The sequence below is a fragment of the Chenopodium album genome, chromosome 8 (assembly GCF_948465745.1).
Source record: "Chenopodium album chromosome 8, dcCheAlbu1.1, whole genome shotgun sequence".
Classification (NCBI taxonomy): Eukaryota; Viridiplantae; Streptophyta; class Magnoliopsida; order Caryophyllales; family Amaranthaceae; genus Chenopodium; species Chenopodium album.
Window position 1 is genome coordinate 13,208,040 of NC_137841.1, and position 19,199 is coordinate 13,227,238.

The 19,199-nt window shown below is 36.7% G+C and overlaps 1 long non-coding RNA gene across 2 annotated transcripts; it reads right to left on the reverse strand.

Annotated features, from left to right (window-relative positions):
• Positions 1 to 935: 935 nt before the first annotated feature.
• Positions 936 to 5,646, reverse strand: LOC145641719 (uncharacterized). 2 transcript variants are annotated; one of them, XR_014115499.1, is made up of 4 exons: positions 5,484 to 5,646; positions 4,420 to 4,571; positions 3,584 to 3,741; positions 936 to 2,530 (listed from the first exon to the last, which is right to left on the reverse strand). It is a non-coding gene; the product is annotated as an uncharacterized LOC145641719 (long non-coding RNA). The 2 variants fall into 2 exon arrangements; XR_014115500.1 differs by having other exon boundaries at positions 3,570 to 3,741.
• Between the last annotated feature and the right edge of the window lie 13,553 nt (positions 5,647 to 19,199).

A 19,199-nucleotide genomic window follows, 5' to 3' on the forward strand; every position in this document is an offset into this window, starting at 1 on the left:
CTGATAGTGACACACAAACACACGCACGCATGACAAACAACCCAAAATTCAATGTGTTGCTTGCAGTGCTATTTTAATATTGAAACTGATTTGAGTAGATAACTTTGTTCTTCTTGTCTAACACCATCTAAATGCTGAACAGAGCTTACACTATCGTAATGTCACAGTGGATTGCACTTGTCAGATATGTGGGGCTTCGTGTGAATCTTTCACTCATGCCTTGTTCCAATGTCGGGATGCAAAATTGATCTGGGACTTGGGAGCATAGTAATTATGTGGAGCTGTTGAATGATGCGCCTACAAGCTCCTTTGTTGAGCGTCTGCAGTGGCTTGCACATAAGGTGGAGAAAAAAGAACTAAGTTTGATCTGTATTCTGACTTGGGTTGCTTGGTTTTGCAGGGATGAGAGTATTTACCAGGACCCTGTGACTAGTATGTAAGTCTGGTAATGATCGAATTTTAAAATTTTGTTCTCGTAATATTTTTTTGCGGAAATTGAATTTTGATTATTGATGTTTTCTTTGAGTTTTTAATCAAGGTTATGCGATGCATAGATAGTAGCCTAGTTTGATATTGGATCAAGAAAGTGTTAGCTAAATACTGATGAAGCTTTTACCATTGATTCTTATCATTTATATCCATTTACTCGAATTTAGGTTATTTGTGAAAATATCATATTCCATTGCTTATGTCAGTTATGTTTCGTTTTGATTTGTTTAATTTGGTTGTAATCATCTTTGCTATTTCTGTCCATCTTGTGCACTGTGTATACTTCAGGTTTGACATATTAAGTTTGTGAGATGAATTTTATGCGTAATTTGTTAATTGAAGGGATGTTTTAACTATGACAGGTAATAATTATATGAAGATAGATTATTTAAGGGGAATGCTTTACAAAATTAAATGATACGTTTCACTCACTGAAAAAACTGGAATTTACACAGAAGAACCAATATGACATATTATTATCACATGAGTTTGAAGCTCAAAGGTCATACCCAAGAAAGGCATGAAAAACACATTCCAATATGTAGCTGAGCACCAATATACCAGAAGAGTCCAATGTCTCATACGAAAGCAAGGAACCATGTAACTACTTGAGATGATTTAAGTCCCAATTTGAAGCAACACCTTCAACGGAATCAGATGCCTGACCTAGGTTTGATGATACTGAAGAATTGGAGCTGAGTTTTTCAAGAAATGGTATTAGTCTTATAAGCACCTAAATAAAGACAGATGTCAGTGTAAGTTGATCAGAAATGTATTGAGTATAACTACTTTTCTGGGTGTAGTTCAAATTTGTTCATGGGAAGTATTGGGTTTGATTTTTCATTGAATTGTATACCTGGAAAAATGATGTAGAGGCCTCCACCAGAGTGGAGTATGAGGGCTGTCGCAGCTGCTGGCCCTTCCAAGGCTCCTGCTGCTGCCCCTGCCCCGGCTTGCTGTTGCTATGCCATTTTTGCTCTGCAGCCTGTTGTTGCTATTCTACTTCTGCTCTGCTGATGTACATGTTACTCGGGAGTTCTTAGAGTAGAGCAAAACGGGAAGCTGCTGTGAGCAAGAGTGCAGCCTATGCACTTAAGAAGCTTGTGATGAGAAGCAGCAGAAGCATGAACAGAAGTAATATTATTTATTTACTTTAATGATGTTTTAATTTACTTTTTAGTCTTTTTTAATTACTTTTGAGGTATATTGATTTACTTTTACTTCCAATGTATAATATATACTAGCCTACTAGCTCAATAGGTAGAGCATTGTGCAAGTGCATAAAAGATATGGCTTCGAATCCTGCGTAGGTTTATGTGAGAAATCTGAATATTAGAATTCGTAATGTTTTATTAGTTTTTTCTTTTTTTTGTTTACTTTCTATATAGTTTTATTTACTTTTAATTTGAAAACCTCTACATCATATTGAACCAATATATTTGTTTCTTATGATTTGACTCATCTTATAAGGATATGAAAGTCAATGTCTCGGAGTTTTTGTGCTACAACAAAGTTTCCATAGTGATTTTGCATTTCAAGATAATTTATTATTCATATACTTTAGGGTTAATTTGATTTACTTCAATGATACCCTGATTTACGTTTAGCATTATTTATTTAGTTTACAATATTTATGATTTATTTTTGAAATATATTGATTTACTTTTCTTTAGTTTTTCTACTTACTTTAGATTTTGATTTACTTTTGAGGTATTTTGAGAGCATTGAAAGCACCCATCTGCACTTCGAACATGACTTTAATCCAGTCAGGGATCGTAGAGTGATCCATATGACCAGGTCATTGTGATTCCAAGCTTAGCAAGACGATATGCCATGAGGTTATCCATTCTCCTTATGTATTCAATCTCCACAACCTCGAACTTCGTAGCCAGTTTAGCCACTTCATTGATAAGAGCAGCAGCTTGTGATGCACTTGGCCGCCAATGGTATCAAACATCACCTTGAGAGAAAGAGCATCCGTTTCTACAACCACCTTCTTGAATTCCAAAAACCTTGGCAATGTGTAGGCCTTCCTTGACATCTAGAAGTTCAAATTCGAGAGGGGAGATGACATTATATTTGCTCAAAAATCCAATACACCAATCACCATTCTCATCCCTCACAACAGCATAGGCATAGCATAGTAGCAACTACAGTAGCAGCTAAGGAAAGTGTCCCTAGGCTTTGGCATATTTTGTTGTACTTTTGATTTCTTTTTAGAGTTATTTTTATTTTTTTAGAGATATATTAAATTACTTTTTTAGTTTTTCTAATTACTCTTGATATAGTTCTTTTTTTGTTTACTTTTGATATAGTTTTATTTACGTTTAATTTGAAAACCTCTACATCAAACTCAATATATTTGTAAGTTTATATATAATTTTTAGTTACTTGTGTGATAATTTTATTTACTTTTATAATTTTTTTTATTTACTTTTCCTTTACTTCGAATGTTTAATATATACTAGCCTACTTTGATAGATTAGTTTATTTACTTTAAAGATATTTTGAAAAACCTTTGCAAGACTTCTTTTCTTTGTTAGAATTGGTACTACATAAACATGTCAATAACACTAATCTACTAGCTTAATTGGTAGAGCATTGCGCAAATGCGCAAAGGATGTGGGTTGAATCCCACATAGGTTTAATCCCATATAACTTGAAATAATTTTATAGTTAGTTTTTATTTACTTTTGTGACATTTTAAATAACTTTAAAGTGTTTCATGTTTACTTTAAGTTGGAAGAACTCTAATCAATCTTGGTACTGTGATCATATTTTTTAGTTTTTTGGAAGTTTTCAGGTTTAATGATGACAAAATACATCCAAAGCCAGTTAATTTTCAATACACCTTTAAACTAAGTTGATTTATGTTTTGGTTATTTTAATTTACTTTTAAGGTATTTTGAATCACTTTATAGTGTTTTATATTTAATTTTAGAGATACCCTATGCAGGAATCGAACCTACACCTCTATGCGTCTGCATAGTGCTCTACCACTTGAGCTAATAGGTTTACTTTAAAGTCTTTTTTATTTGCTTTAGATTAGATACTTTACAGATAATTGATGTAGGAATTACCTTATTCAACTTACCAATCATAGCTCCTTGATCGTGGACAAGCACTGCAAGATCTTTAAAGATCTCATTCACCTCACCAATTTGCTGCTGAATTTCCTGTAATCCTTGCTCTCTTTCCTCAATGACAGCTTCATTAAAAGATATCTCATCGTCCAACAGTAACACATCTTATCTGCACAACACCAAGAAAGTTTAGATCATTGGGCAACTTTAGTGGCTGTTTTTTCCCTTTGTTTGCTAGAAAATGAGTATTAAGCAGATAAAATATGCAGACCAAAAGCAATGACGCATAGCAATTCATTAACATCAATTTAATGCTTCATCCATGCAACAACTATGATTCATGACAATTCTATGTTATGTTGTAGAGAAGGCAGACTCACAAAATCAAATGATGATTGACAACATACCCAGAGGGAAATTTTTGGTGTACATGTTGTAACTTGCAGGGACTTCATCAGTACCCTCTTTTGAAAAGCTCACATCTTATAACTCTTGCCAGAGAAATTGTTTTTCTCCTTTTAAAGTTTTCATGTCATTTTGAGGGTTGTGCTGAAATATATTAATACGAGGATATTTGCATGATGCTGGGTACATACTTTGAAACTAGACAAACTACAGGCAATAACCCCAACCTGATGTCAGAGAGCCTTATTGTTCAATACAATCCAATGACTAAACAATGACAACTGACAACTTTTCAAGTAATGATTATAATTCTCATTACCAAATGAAAGAAATATCAAGGTACTAGAACTAGGTAACATTACTATTTAAATCTTGAAATAAGAGTAGGGGCAGCTGTATAAAAGAATTAAGTATTTAGTGTAAAACAAATGTAGAAGTTTACTTGTACAAGAGTGCAGCCCTGCTGCCAAGGGTGCAGCTGCTGGCCTTGCCAAGGATCCTTATGATACCCAAAACATCATGCAACAACAAACATCAATTATCCAACACCACAACCAGCAAATATACACCAAACCACCATCAAACCAGCAATATCTGTCAAATATCATCAGACTAATTGAGCAAAGAAGAGACTTACAATCAAGCGATGAACAAGCATAAACCGATAAATTTCCCAAACCTCAAATTTTAGCAAGAACCCATTGGACAATTAAACTCAGAAAAATAAAACTTGAGCAAAGTATAATTACAAAGTGGACTGTATGAAAGCACACTCACATTATTTTGAGGTAAATCCAACAAGTATACTATGTTGTAGCATTTTGTCAAACATTTGGTGAACATCAAAATATTTTTATACTTTTAGAGCAATATAGCTTACTTTTGCACAACTTTAGGTTAATTTAAAACATTTTAATATAATTGAATTGCTTGAGCTGGATCTATAAACCTAACAAATCTGATTGAAATAAAAAATCACAGTAAAATATAATGAAATTATTACACTTATTAAGAATCGATTCATAGTTAAAGTATACCATGTACCATTATTAGTAAAAAAAGAATATCTAGCACATTCAATAATTCATCATGCTCAATGCACAGCAAAAGTGAGCCTAATTTGCTTGCTAATATTTGAGCAGCAAAAGATCGCAATTTTTATAGCACAAAAATCAACTAACTAGATTAAACAACAAACTATTCACAATCAAATATCACAATTTTTGCAGTAAACAATTAAACAACACATAATTCACAATCATATATCGCAATCATACCTATTTTGAACTCGATTTGCATCACAAGCGAATAATTGAGAGTCGTTGCAGAAGTTATACGAACAAAATTCACCAAATTAAACTAGCATACTTCAAATTTTAGAAAGATCTTGACGAATTTACAACAAATTGTTCTAATTTTTCTATACATAATTTTCAGAATGTGAAGAACCCTAATATACTGGATATAAAAGTAATGAAGTTAAAAACTAGAAGAAAAAAATTGTACCTCAGAATCTGCTTCAATGGAGTAAATAAAGCTCGAAAGTTGCTTCAAAGGAGAAGTGGAAGCTCAGAAGCCGCTTTGATGGAGAATTCAGAGGAGTGGCTTCAATGGAGGAGAGATAATCGGGAGAGACATGAATTGGGTGATCTCTAAATAAAAAAATGATCTTATCCGTCCATTATTTTTTAATCTAACGGTTGTAGTGAGTTCCTAGTTCCTATTATAGGATTGGTTCTCATTATAACCTACTCTTATATCATATCATATCCATATCATATCATATAACTATCATATAAAGCTAAACTTTTAGCCAGGCGACGAGGTAGTGACACTTGGCGTTCCAACTTTTCGCCAAGTGTCGTGCCACGTAGGATAGAGTTATATAAAATTCAATTTGTAGGATAAAAAAGTTAGTTTAGAATTTTATTTCAATCAGATTTGGATAGAATTTTAGGATAAAATTGTTAATTTAGAGTTTTATTTTTGATAAAGTACCAATATTTTTATCATAGAATTTTATTTTTTAATAAAGTACAAATTGAATTATAATTTTATTGAAAAAATAATTAGATTATAACTCATAAATTATCATATAAATTTATTTTTTGTATCATAATATTTTTCTGGAGCGAAGGAATTAGTTCAAAATGTACCACATCCATTGTTTATAATATATTCTAATCAATTAAAATAATATACTTCATAATCTAATATAATTTTAATACTGTGTGTAGACCTGTAAATATAATTTTAAAATTTGACATATAGATTAAAAATATATCTTAAAATTCAAAAAACAACCCGGGCATCGCACGGGCACAAAACTAGTATATATATATATGAATTTTTTCATTTGGAACCTGCATGTAATAGTAATATTTTTTTTTTTATTGAATTTGTTATTTTTCTTAGTTTTTTTTGTTGTTGCACAGGAAGTTAAGGAGCTTGGAGCTACCAAGTTGATTGAAGGTGTAGGGAATATTTCAAGCATTAACCCCTAGCTTGACCCCACTGTGATCATACACTAAAGTACGGTAGCGTCCAAAAGGGAAAAAGATAGAGCAAAAGAGTCGCCAACAAGTTTTTTAGGAACTTGTAAACCATTCACGAGGTGAAGGTTACACCCCTTAACGATCCAAGAGATCGTCAACTCCATAAGGTCTTGAACCAAATAGGTTTCGGGGATGAAGGTACAAATCCAACCTAAAAGAGATTGAACCTGCCCTAATAATAGGCCTCTACTTTATTCAGATTGTATTCATGTGCGCTTTCTGACTAACATGCAATCAATAGGTTTAACCCTAAACCTGTTTATCTGTGTTGGTTGAATATTATTAATGCACAAATAAAACTATTATCGGCGATCACTTGAATTATAATCAAATTAACCCTAAACAAGATTATTAATTATCTTATATAAACGTGATTACAAGTACCAATTCCCTTTAAACATGCATAAAAGATGTGATCAAGCAATAACAATAAAAATCAAGCAACATAATAATAATCATCATAATAATAATAACAATAATAAAATTATAATCATAATCAAAACAATTATAAAAATAATCATGAATCATGTTAAATCATAATAATAATAAGATCCTAGGCATGATATTAACAAGATTAATAACAAACCCTAGCATGTCACTAAGCAATAAAAATCAAAGTTTTAACCCTAATATGATACTAACAATCATAAATATTAGGAAAGAAAATAGAAGGCATCATAACAATCATACTTAGTATTAAATTTACCCTAGGCATGATACTAAGAATCATAATAACAACCTAAGCATGAACTCTATATCATAACATCAATAAAAACCATTAAAGTATTTACTTTGATGCCTCGTACCTCTTTCTAATAACAAAATACACACATTAGTAACTTCAAGGAAAATAATAAACAAAACAATTAAATTAAATAATAATTGAAATAGAGATTAGGGACCAAACCCTTAGAAATTAAACCTTTCACGTCTAGGGCGAAGGCAACTTCGAATATGGCTAGGTGTATCTAGATCTAATGAATGCGGAATTTTTATATTTGAGAGAAGGCTAGTTTAGAAAAGAGAGAGAGAGAGTAATCAAGAAAATCTTGATGAGAGTTGGTTAATGAAAATAGAGTTTTTACGACGTTATTTATAAAGAAAATCAGCCAAAAAGATAAAATATCAAAACAGAGTTCTGACGCAAAAAAAAACCAAGTTGGCGCCAGACGCTGACCTTAGCGCCAGACGCTAAGATTGGCGCCAGGCGCCAAGTCTAGCGCTAGGCGCCAATCGTAACGTTAGGCGCTACAGCTGGCGTTTGGCGCTGACTCGGAAATCCACGCATTTTCTTAAAATCAGATAAAAATTGCCGTACAGGAGGATAAAATCGTATTTTTCCTCAAAAATGCTCTTTGATCTTAATTAAAACTCTGAAAAGTCAACAAAAGTCAATTTATTAATGCTAATTGAATTAAGAATGAAAAGAACCTTCTAGAAGAATCTAGAAGACTAAAACCATTCCTAATTGCATTAGGAATGATAAATCTATATTAGGCCCTCCACTAGATCATTGGGCCGCATATAAGGCTCAAACCGGGCCCAGTTCAGTAAATTGGCCATAACTTCCTCAATATTCATCGGAATTGGGCTTATAATATATCGTTGGAAAGCTCTTGTCAAGCACTATCCAACTACACCATTATTGGACCCATATCATGGACCAAACAAACTGGATTGGCTGTTTTCTTAAAATAAGTTTTCAAAAACAGAGATAAGAGAAAAGAAATTAAAACTATCCGCAACACTAGACTTTCCATACTTTCACTTCATTCGATTATTATTTGATGCGAAAGGTACTCATCACTGGGTTTGGTTTTGGGGAGACACAAATGGGTGTCTACAAAAGCCCCCACTTTGATTGAGTTTGGAGAAACGCAAGTTTCGAAAACAAAAGTCAAAGTATCGATAGAGACGGAGAATGATTCAGAATGTTCTGCGATCCTAAATCACTCTTGTAACGCCGATACCTGCAAACTAGCATTAGTTAAGCAGATAAAAGAGTTAAGAAACGCGTATCTTGCACCGTCGAGCACACGTCTCTGAAAGTAACCGATTTGCTGCTGCTTTGCTGTTGTTTTGATGACCTTCTGCCAAGAGAATGTCATCCCGCTTGAAAACTGCTACGCTTGTAACTGCTTCCAATTTAGAAGATTGCTTCGCTTGAAACGATCCTCTTTCGCTTTGATAATATTCCACGTCCAAGGGAATACCATCGAAGATTACTTCGCTTTAAACAATCCTCTTCTGCTATGTGACCATCTTCCACGTCCAAGGGAACATGATCAAAGACAACTTCGCTTGAAATCACCTTCAGTTGTTTGTGACAACTCTCCACAATCTAGGGAATGCCGTCGAAGATATCCTCATTTGTTGCAATAAATTCCCAAAGGAAATTACCGAAGATCTCCGCTTGTCGATCTTTAAAAGCTCGCTTGAACTTTGCTTCCTCTATGCCTGTACGTCGGCGCTTTTGCTGCTTTTGAACCTGTACGTTGGTGCCTTTTGTTTATGAGCCAATGCTTAGGCGCTTTAAGCTAAGTGAGACGATCTTTCATTAGGTCGATCACTTTGTGTAATCAAGACGATTACTAAAAATTGTGTCAAATTGCTTAGAGGGGCTAAATGGGGTACCCAGGAACCCAAAATATATTGTAAAAAGATTAGAACAACTGTGCTGAGTGGCTGAATGTTCTGGCGCCGCTAAAATAACATCAGCGCCACATAACTGGCCGTAGCGCCAGACGTTAGGATTAGCGCCAGGCGCCAAGCCTATCTGTTGACGCCAAGGTCTAGCGCTTGGCGTCAGAATAGGGTATTCCTTAAATACCCTTTTATTCTTCATTTTCGCTGCTGCTCGTTGCGTTTTGCTCGAAAATTTCCAGAAATTCATTTGCTTCGTTCTTGCTTGTTTCTCAACCAAATTCACTCAAATTTGTTGCAAATTAAAGCTCATTTCATCCATTTTCCCAATCTATGTAAGTTTTCTTCAAACTCACATCGGTTTTTATGAATTTTGCATGTGTTTATTTTCGAATTTCATGAAAATTCAAAACTTAGAATGCTCAATTCTCTTTCTTTGTCAAATTTTTGCCATGAAATTGCTTGATTATGTTTATATATTGCCTTGGGAGTAATTTGAGACTTGTTTGACTCAATTTGGTGAAGAAAAGAACGAATTGCCATTGTTGGACCTCCTAAGGTCGGGAATGTAATGTGGCTCGTTCTTGATGTTTTTGCTAGCAATTCTTGTCCAATTTGTCACAATAATCACTATAGTATTGCAAGAAATTGTTTGATTGCTTGAATAATGCCGTTATGCTTAATTTGAATTTGTGCTCTATTTTAGTACTACGTACTCTGTTTTTTGCGAACATAGTATCATGCAGCTAGGTGAACCTTAGATACTATAGAACCTTAATTTATGATAATTCTGCACAATGTAGCATGGCTAGACAACGAGGTTTTGGTTCACGGTCCCGAGACGTTCGACGGGAGCATGAGCCCGTGGAGGACGATGCCGAGCCGTCCACTTCGCTTGGTCGACTCCCCGAGTGGGATGAGCGGACCTTGTTCTTTTCCCCCGTCCACCACATTTCTGAGAGGGTGAGACGGGGTATCACCGTTGGGAGGACGCGCTGTCATGGCTCCGGCTGTGACGGTTTGGGCGATCTGTACAAGATGTACATCGCCAGAGATGTCGAGACGAGACTCCTATAGGAGTCCTGCGGTATTACTGCGCTGTACGAGACCTCCGAGGCAATGGTTGCCTCCAGCGGGGGTCATCATGTAGTGCGTGCTCTGGTGGAGTTCTTTTGGGACACCACCAACACTTTCCACTTTCCTTGGGGTGAGATGATGGTCACTCCTACCGACTTCAATCTCATCACAGGACTGGAGTTTAGCTCCGTGTCACTGCCGTTTGACAACGGGATCGACGTCATTTCCGCTGAGGTCGAGGAACTGTTAGGGCCGATTACCATTCGGGCTCGAGCTGAGGTAGAGTCGTTGATATGTCCATTTTATATAGTGTTTTACCCCCGTCCCATGGTCGTTATTAGTAGTGTTTTTGGCTCTTTCGGGCCACTTTTATTACTAATTTGTGTGTTCTAGTGTTTTCGTAGTTTTAGTTGTATTTTACAGGAAATTGCACTCTTGGAGCATTTTCCCGGGCTTTATTGGATCGACTACGGAAGCTAGAAGGACACGACCACTTTTGGAGCCCAGGATCGGTGAGAGCCGGTGATTAAGGGCTCGGTAACTGGGATCACGAGGCATTTGGACCAAGTATTCGAGACCCGAGAGGAAATCCGGATTGGGCCGAGAAATCTAGCCTAATCGAAGTCCAAGCCTCGAAGAAGAAGACCGGGCCCGATCGGGTGAGCGTAGGCTCGATCGGGCGCGGCACATCAGTAGCGGGCAAGACAAAAAGGCGGGCCCGATCGGGCGGCCCTTCGCCCGATCGGGCGCGTGTTTTCTTAGGACCTGATTAAGTTTAGTTTTAATTCTTGTTTTAGAAAAGGTTTAAATATGATTATGTACGGAATTTTTAGAGGACTCTCTTTCTTAGATTTTCTCTCTCTACTTATAAGTTTTCTCTCTCTCTTAATCTCTCTCAAAACCTTTGTTCTTAATTCTTTCATTAATTCCAGATTTATTTTGGTAACGATTTCTTTTCCCTTAATCTTAGTTATTTATTTTATTCCTTTCATCATGATTTATTTTATTACTTTGATTAGTTTGGTTTCTATTATGTGTGAGTAGTTTAATTTCTAGGGTTTATGGGAATCTAATAATTAATATGAAGGGGTAAATTATTGTTGTTGATTATCAATGCTAGATTAATTTCCTATTGGTTGATTTAATGCTCTGTGACTAGATTAGGCCTATCTTTTATGCATGAGTTTGACAATATTGATTCAAGAATCGAGAGATGAGAATTAATGTTTAGGTCTAGTTTCAATAGGCAAGTTAATTTATAAATGGTTAAGTCAAGATTCGAGAGATGAGATTTAATACCGGTAAATTAATTGTGTGATTGTAATACGTAGCGAGAGCCCTTTACAATCTGGTTAATTGATGCATTGATGATTGACTATTATTGATTATTGGTATTGCATGATAATTTCTTATTGGATTGTTTTAATGTTTTACAATTGCGGCTTGTAAAAGTATAGCAATATTAAATTGATGAATCGAGCAGATGTTAATTTGATATTAAAGGCTATTTTCAATAAGAACTTAGATCTAGTAAATTGCGAGAGCCTGTTAGATCTATGTTAATTAATAAATTGCGAGAGCCTGTTAATCATGTTATTTATGCAATGTCAATGATTGGTTACTATGTTTTACCCTGGAGTATTATTTATTGGTGAACCTATGCCCTAGATCCTTTCATATATTGTTTTCTTCCTATTCTCAACCTTAGTAGTTTAGTTTCTTACTTAATTATAAATATTGGTTACTTAAATAATTTAGATTACAATAATTAATTAGAATTTAAAAGACCTGTTTCCCTGTGGAGATCGACCCTACTTCCCTATCTACTGTAGTTAGTGATTTAGGTAATTATTTTTTATTAGGGGATACGACTTTACCCTGTCAAAATTTGGCGCCGTTGCCGGGGAAACGGTGTTATTTTTATTTCTAGTTATTATTAGAGTCTAGATTATTTTTAATTTATTATTATTATTTTTTTTTATTATTTATTATTATTTATTTTTTTATGAGTTGAAAATATCTATGCTTATGTCACTACAAGAATTATATAATTTTTATGCAGCACCTAACTACTGTAGTTGTCAACGTCTTTGTCATGAAAATCCTGAATGCCCTTATAGTGAGTTTTTTGTGCGTGCTCCGGATGATTTTAGAGTCTTTCCGTATACATATGATCATATTCGGAAACGATTAGTTGCTAATAAAAGTTATTGGAAGGCTCTTGATGAAAAAGTCTATGGACACTATAATAATATGAATGTTATTGAGGATGAAGAACCATCGGTTATAGAATTTGTGGTTGAAAAATCATTGGTTGACGAATCGGTGATTGAAAAATCATTAGTTGTAGAAACGGTGGTTGATAATTCCTTTGTTGATGATGAGGTTATTTGTGAGGGTAAAATTTTAAAGTCATTATTGGATGATAAAGACAATGACTACCTCCATGTTCGTTCTATTAATTCTAAATTTTTAGCGGAGGAAGTAGAAGGTTGTGGTGTATTTTCATCTCCCTCTTTTGATTTTTCTTTCTACCTTGAGTTCTCTTTATGTGCTCCTAATTTTTTTTTTGTAGGGATAAATGTGCTTGCTATTAAGCCCTATATAGTGCTTAATGAAATGTTTGCAGGAGCGTTTGATAAGTTACTCAAGGCATTGAATTCTTCCGATTGAGAGAAGGAGTATGGTCGAGCGGGACCTTGATAAACTAGCGCTTTGCGGGAGGCAAACCGTATTTTGTTGCTTTTTATTTAGTTTTTTTTAATTTGTTTGTGTGTTTTCTTTTTGTTTTGTTTTAGAGAGGTAGAGGAGAGTATATCTTATATTTGTGGGAGTGTGATTTTGTGCAGAGATACTAGAAAAGTTGAGAAAAGATCGAAGGGCTAAAGGAATCCCGGGGCAATTAGCAGCAGCAAGCTGCCCCGTCAAATCAGTAGCACGGGCCCGATCGGGCAGAGCTCGCCCGATCGGGCGCGCGTACGCGTCAGCAAACTATGTCAACTTCGACAGGCCTTAACTTTTGCGTTTCTTATCCGATTTTTGCGTGTGACCTGTCGTTGGAAAGCTCTTCAAGTCTAGTTTCCAATGCAATTAAAATCACTCTATTACCATTTATAAATCAAAAGTTATGATCAGAATAGTGCACCTGACTCAAATTTGAACTTTTTCCCACTAACACTTTGTTTCTTTCTTGCCCAATTTTGTTCCAAAGAGATGCATTGCAATCCTCGAGGCTTTGGTGACATTGATGTGGTGATGATGAAGAGTAGTCACCTTGACTACTAGCTTCTCTTTAAGACAATGAGGACATTGTCTGATTTAGCTTGGGGGGAGGTTCTCGTGTTCGTATGGTACATCTTTCACTCTCTCTCTTCTCTTTTTATTTTTATTTTTTTTCTTAGTATAGATTTTATTACTTTCTTAGGTTAGTTTTGTTCCAATGAATTGTAAATCATACTTCCCTGTGCCCCATACTTGAGAAAAATTTGTTTTGATTCTTGGTATTTGATGATGAACATTGTAGATTTGTTGGTCATGATTTGATGTTTGATTGCCCTGAAACTTTAACATGCGTCAATTTTGTCCAACTACTTGTGAATATAGTGCTTGACTAGTTGATTTGGTAAGGAATGTGTGATAGTTCCATAGTTCCTGGTATGTCAATGAATTTGAGTATTGGTTTGCAACTATAAGTAATGTTTATATGATTCATTATTATGCACATTGAGGAGGACGAAGGCATTTGTTCTTTTAGGTAGCCTCCAGATATTGTAGATACATTTGTTCCCTTCTTGCTACCCATGTTGTTTCCTTGACCTTTTGTTGTTTATTAGCCGCATTACAAGCCTATTTTGCCCCATTGGTTACTAGTCCCAAGCTTGGCTTGGGGGAGCTATTAGTGAGTGAGGTGAGGGAGTTTGTAGTGTGCTTATTATTTGCACAACTTGGGTGGGACTTTGAGAAGTTGTTTTGTTGTTATTCATGTTTATTTTTGATGAGTTTGAGAGTTATATTTTCTTGAAAAAAATAAAGCATGATGTTATGAAAAAAATAGAAGTTCAAAGAAAAAAAAAATGTGAAAAAATAAGTGAACTTCAAGAGAAAAAAATGTTCAAATGTTCTAGTTGGAGGGTGATCAAAAGAAAAATAATTTTGAGCCTCAATGAAATATTCAAGTTTGGAAAATAAAGTTTGTTTATTCACTCTATTTCTTCATTATTATATTTTATGAGTGAAATTGTAAGTGTTGGGATTGTTTATATTGTTTGGAGTATATTTGGTTGATGTTTAGAGTTGGTTATGTAGGAGATGTTGATCATTATTTATTTTGATCATGGGTTTTTGAGAGGATTTGGCTCCCTTAAGCATAGCTTTTCTCTCACTTGTTCCCAAATGATTCCTACCCTTTACCCTAGCCTTACATTACAAGCTTTAAAGACCTTCCGACCTTTGTGCGTAGAATTGTATGAATGTGAAAGTGTTGCTTATCAATGCAAGTTATGACTTGGCATATTTCGAGTCGACTAGTAGGATGAGCGTTCATTGTTTTATACACACGAGAGTGTGAGTTGGGAGGGCATTGTTCACATTAAAGGGGTGGTTGGAGAGCGATCGAGTACATCTTTTACTCGCCACATAAATGAGAGTTGAGTGTGTGAGCACTAGTCTTGAATTCTATATGCTCTTGTGGTTTGCTCTATTTGACAATTGTTAAGGAGGAAGGGTGATTAGATGAATAAGATTGATTGATGTTGAAGCGTGTACATTAGATTTGCCTTGAGTTGTTGGTTATTGATTTGACTATTAGGGTGAAGTATGTTTTATATGTTCATTGATGAGCTCTTTGATTAGGGACAAGCAAAGGTTTGGCTTGGGGGAGTTTGATATGTCCATTTTATATAGAGTTTTACCCCCGTCCCTTGGTCTTTATTAGTAGTGTTTTTGGCTCTTTCGGGCCTTTTTTATTACTAATTTGTGTGTTCTAGTGTTTTCGTAGTTTTAGTTGTATTTTACAGGAAATTGCACTCTTGGAGCATTTTCCCGGGCTTTATTGGATCGACTACGGAAGCTAGAAGGACACGACCACTTTTGGAGCCCAGGATCGGTGAGAGCCGGTGATTAAGGGCTCGGTAACTGGGATCACGAGGCATTTGGACCAAGTATTCGAGACCCGAGAGGAAATCCGGATTGGGCCGAGAAATCTAGCCTAATCGAAGTCCAAGCCTCGAAGAAGAAGACCGGGCCCGATCGGGTGAGCGTAGGCTCGATCGGGCGCGGCACATCAGTAGCGGGCAAGACAAAAAGGCGGGCCCGATCGGGCGGCCCTTCGCCCGATCGGGCGCGTGTTTTCTTAGGACCTGATTAAGTTTAGTTTTAATTCTTGTTTTAGAAAAGGTTTAAATATGATTATGTACGGAATTTTTAGAGGACTCTCTTTCTTAGATTTTCTCTCTCTACTTATAAGTTTTCTCTCTCTCTTAATCTCTCTCAAAACCTTTGTTCTTAATTCTTTCATTAATTCCAGATTTATTTTGGTAACGATTTCTTTTCCCTTAATCTTAGTTATTTATTTTATTCCTTTCATCATGATTTATTTTATTACTTTGATTAGTTTGGTTTCTATTATGTGTGAGTAGTTTAATTTCTAGGGTTTATGGGAATCTAATAATTAATATGAAGGGGTAAATTATTGTTGTTGATTATCAATGCTAGATTAATTTCCTATTGGTTGATTTAATGCTCTGTGACTAGATTAGGCCTATCTTTTATGCATGAGTTTGACAATATTGATTCAAGAATCGAGAGATGAGAATTAATGTTTAGGTCTAGTTTCAATAGGCAAGTTAATTTATAAATGGTTAAGTCAAGATTCGAGAGATGAGATTTAATACCGGTAAATTAATTGTGTGATTGTAATACGTAGCGAGAGCCCTTTACAATCTGGTTAATTGATGCATTGATGATTGACTATTATTGATTATTGGTATTGCATGATAATTTCTTATTGGATTGTTTTAATGTTTTACAATTGCGGCTTGTAAAAGTATAGCAATATTAAATTGATGAATCGAGCAGATGTTAATTTGATATTAAAGGCTATTTTCAATAAGAACTTAGATCTAGTAAATTGCGAGAGCCTGTTAGATCTATGTTAATTAATAAATTGCGAGAGCCTGTTAATCATGTTATTTATGCAATGTCAATGATTGGTTACTATGTTTTACCCTGGAGTATTATTTATTGGTGAACCTATGCCCTAGATCCTTTCATATATTGTTTTCTTCCTATTCTCAACCTTAGTAGTTTAGTTTCTTACTTAATTATAAATATTGGTTACTTAAATAATTTAGATTATAATAATTAATTAGAATTAAAAAGACATGTTTCCCTGTGGAGATCGACCCTACTTCCCTATCTACTGCAGTTAGTGATTTAGGTAATTATTTTTTATTAGGGGATACGACTTTACCCTATTAGTCGTCTCAGTTCAGCGCTAGGGGGATTCGCCGCTCGACTCTGGCAGCGGCTTTTGACGTTGGTGCGGCCACCCAAGAGCAGCGGGTGCGCATCTTTGCGCTTATTTTGTTGTCAGGGACGTTCTCCCCTTACAAGGGTAGTAGGGCACTGCTTTACTACCTTCATGCCGTCCGCGATCTACATCGGATCGGGACTTATGATTGGGCCAGCTTGGCCTATGCTGACTTAATTCGAGCGCTGAGGGACTCGTGTCGACACCGGTCCTTTGGGAGAAATGTTGCTCTGTCCAGCTTTCGGAGGGTCGTAGAGGTAAACATTATTCCCCATAAAGTTTAGCTCTACATTTTAGCTAGCACTTGCTGATAATTTTAACTTCTTGTAGATCTGGTTCTACGAGTACTTCCCTTCTGCTGCGCCGGCGAGATCGTCGCCGCGCAGGTTTCCAATTAGTGCTTCTAGGGGCAGCCGCCGTATGGGGATGTCCACTGCGTATGTCCGAGACTAGATCATCGCGGTATGATTCTTTTCTTATTTGCCATTTTGTGATGCTTTGGATAGATTCTCACCTGATTGACGTTCTTTGTAGGAGCCTGAGGTGCTGTACCGGCCGTGGGTCGGCCTGGCAGTCCCTGGGTTAGCCGCGCAGTATTCCGCTGAGCATCGCTATTTCTTGGGGACCTATGGAGCGACCGTATACCTTGGAGAGAGGGTTGCTAGACAACATTCCTCCGATATTTTTGTCGTTCTTGCTCCTCCACCATGTCACATGTCTAACGCCGCGAGGTTGTTGAGCATGTCAGAGGGAGCTGGTACCCCTTGGCGATCTTACACGATCTCTGAGCGATGCTATGCGGAGGAGCTACTGCCGTTGTTAGCTCCAGTTTCTGTACCGGCTGAGGATGTGGCGGTATGATTTTTCAGCTTTTATCTTTCGTTAAGTAGCCCCCAAGTGACGCTTCATTGACTTTGTTTTGCTTTATCAGGACGATGCTGGTGAGTTTGTGCCACCCTGTATGTCTATCCATTACCATGGGACATATAGGCCGATTGAGGAGATGATTCCTCCGGCTCCTGAGGACGAGCGCTTCGTAGAGCGGTCAATTCCTCGCCACTAGACTCGGGTAAGCTTATTTATTGGCAACTTTTGTCCATATACATTATGCATGTTTACTGACTTATTTCTTTGACAGTTCTCACACGAGGTGGTTTCGACGATGGCACGATGTATAGATTCCTTCCGGAGCCAGCTGGTCCGGATGAGGAACGTGGCTACCTGCCGTCGGGACGACGCCGTTCAGGAGGTAGTCTTTCTTTCATATGTTTTGCATTACCGCTTCTATTTTGCCTTGTTTCTGATTTTAATTCCTTTTGTAGGGTCAGCCCATTCCTTCTCGTACCCGCACGAGACCTGAGGTGCAGAGGGATCCGGCGAGGTCTAGCTCGAGGCGTCGCCGCACTACTTCGGGAGGTAGAGGCGGTCGCTCTGAGGCTGCCCGTACCGATGTGGTAGAGGGCTCAGGTTCCTTCTCTGAGGGTGCTCATGTTGCGCCGGTAGGCCAGGGAGAGGCTACCTCGGCTCTTAGAGGTGGTGGGATGTACGAGGTTGGCTCATCATCGCAGCAGCCTCCACAACCTCAGCCTCAAGTTGATCTCGGGTGGGCTGGTCCCACGTTGAGCTTTCCTCCTCCCGCGGAGACTGGAGCTGATGCTGGAGCTGGAGCCGGAGCAAGTGGAGAGGTTACTCCTCGTACGGCGGAGTTCTATGCGATGATGGGTTTACCTCCCCCGGCGCCGTAGTTTGTACCTGTGCTTTTTGCTTATTTTTGACTTTATATAGAACTTTGCCTTTTAGTTAGACTCATTTTTTCTGTAGACATATTTTGTATATACATACTATTATGAGTTTATTTAATTTATCATGTTTTTTTTTCATTTTTTAATATTATTATTATTATGTGCATGTTTGTGTGTGCAAGAAAGTGTGACAAATAATTTTGCGCAAAAGTTCCGTCATTTTTATTATTGATGGAGGGTATCCGACTTTCTCCCCCAAAAAGAAAAAAATGAAAAAAGGAAAAAATAAACTATTGGGTTTATAAACAATTGGAAATTAATCTAAATAAAATCCAAATAAAATGATAATATAATTAATATAATAGCTATATTAATTAAAAAAAAATAAAAAGATGTTTAGAAAAAGATAAGGAAGCCGTAAAGTAATTAGCAGACTCAAATTAAGGTAAAAACGCGGTTTTAGAAAGCGCGTACGATGAGGCAAATTGGCGCCAGCTGGCGCCACGTGTTTTGGTGTAGCGCCAGGCGCTACACTTAGAATTTGGCGCCAAGCTTTGGCGTCAGGCGCTAATAGCAGCGTCTGGCGCCAAATAACGCTGACTCTGTATCCTTCCCAGATTAAAACTGCTCCGATTTCGTGCATAAATAGCCCCCTGCCCAGCCGATTCTTTTCATA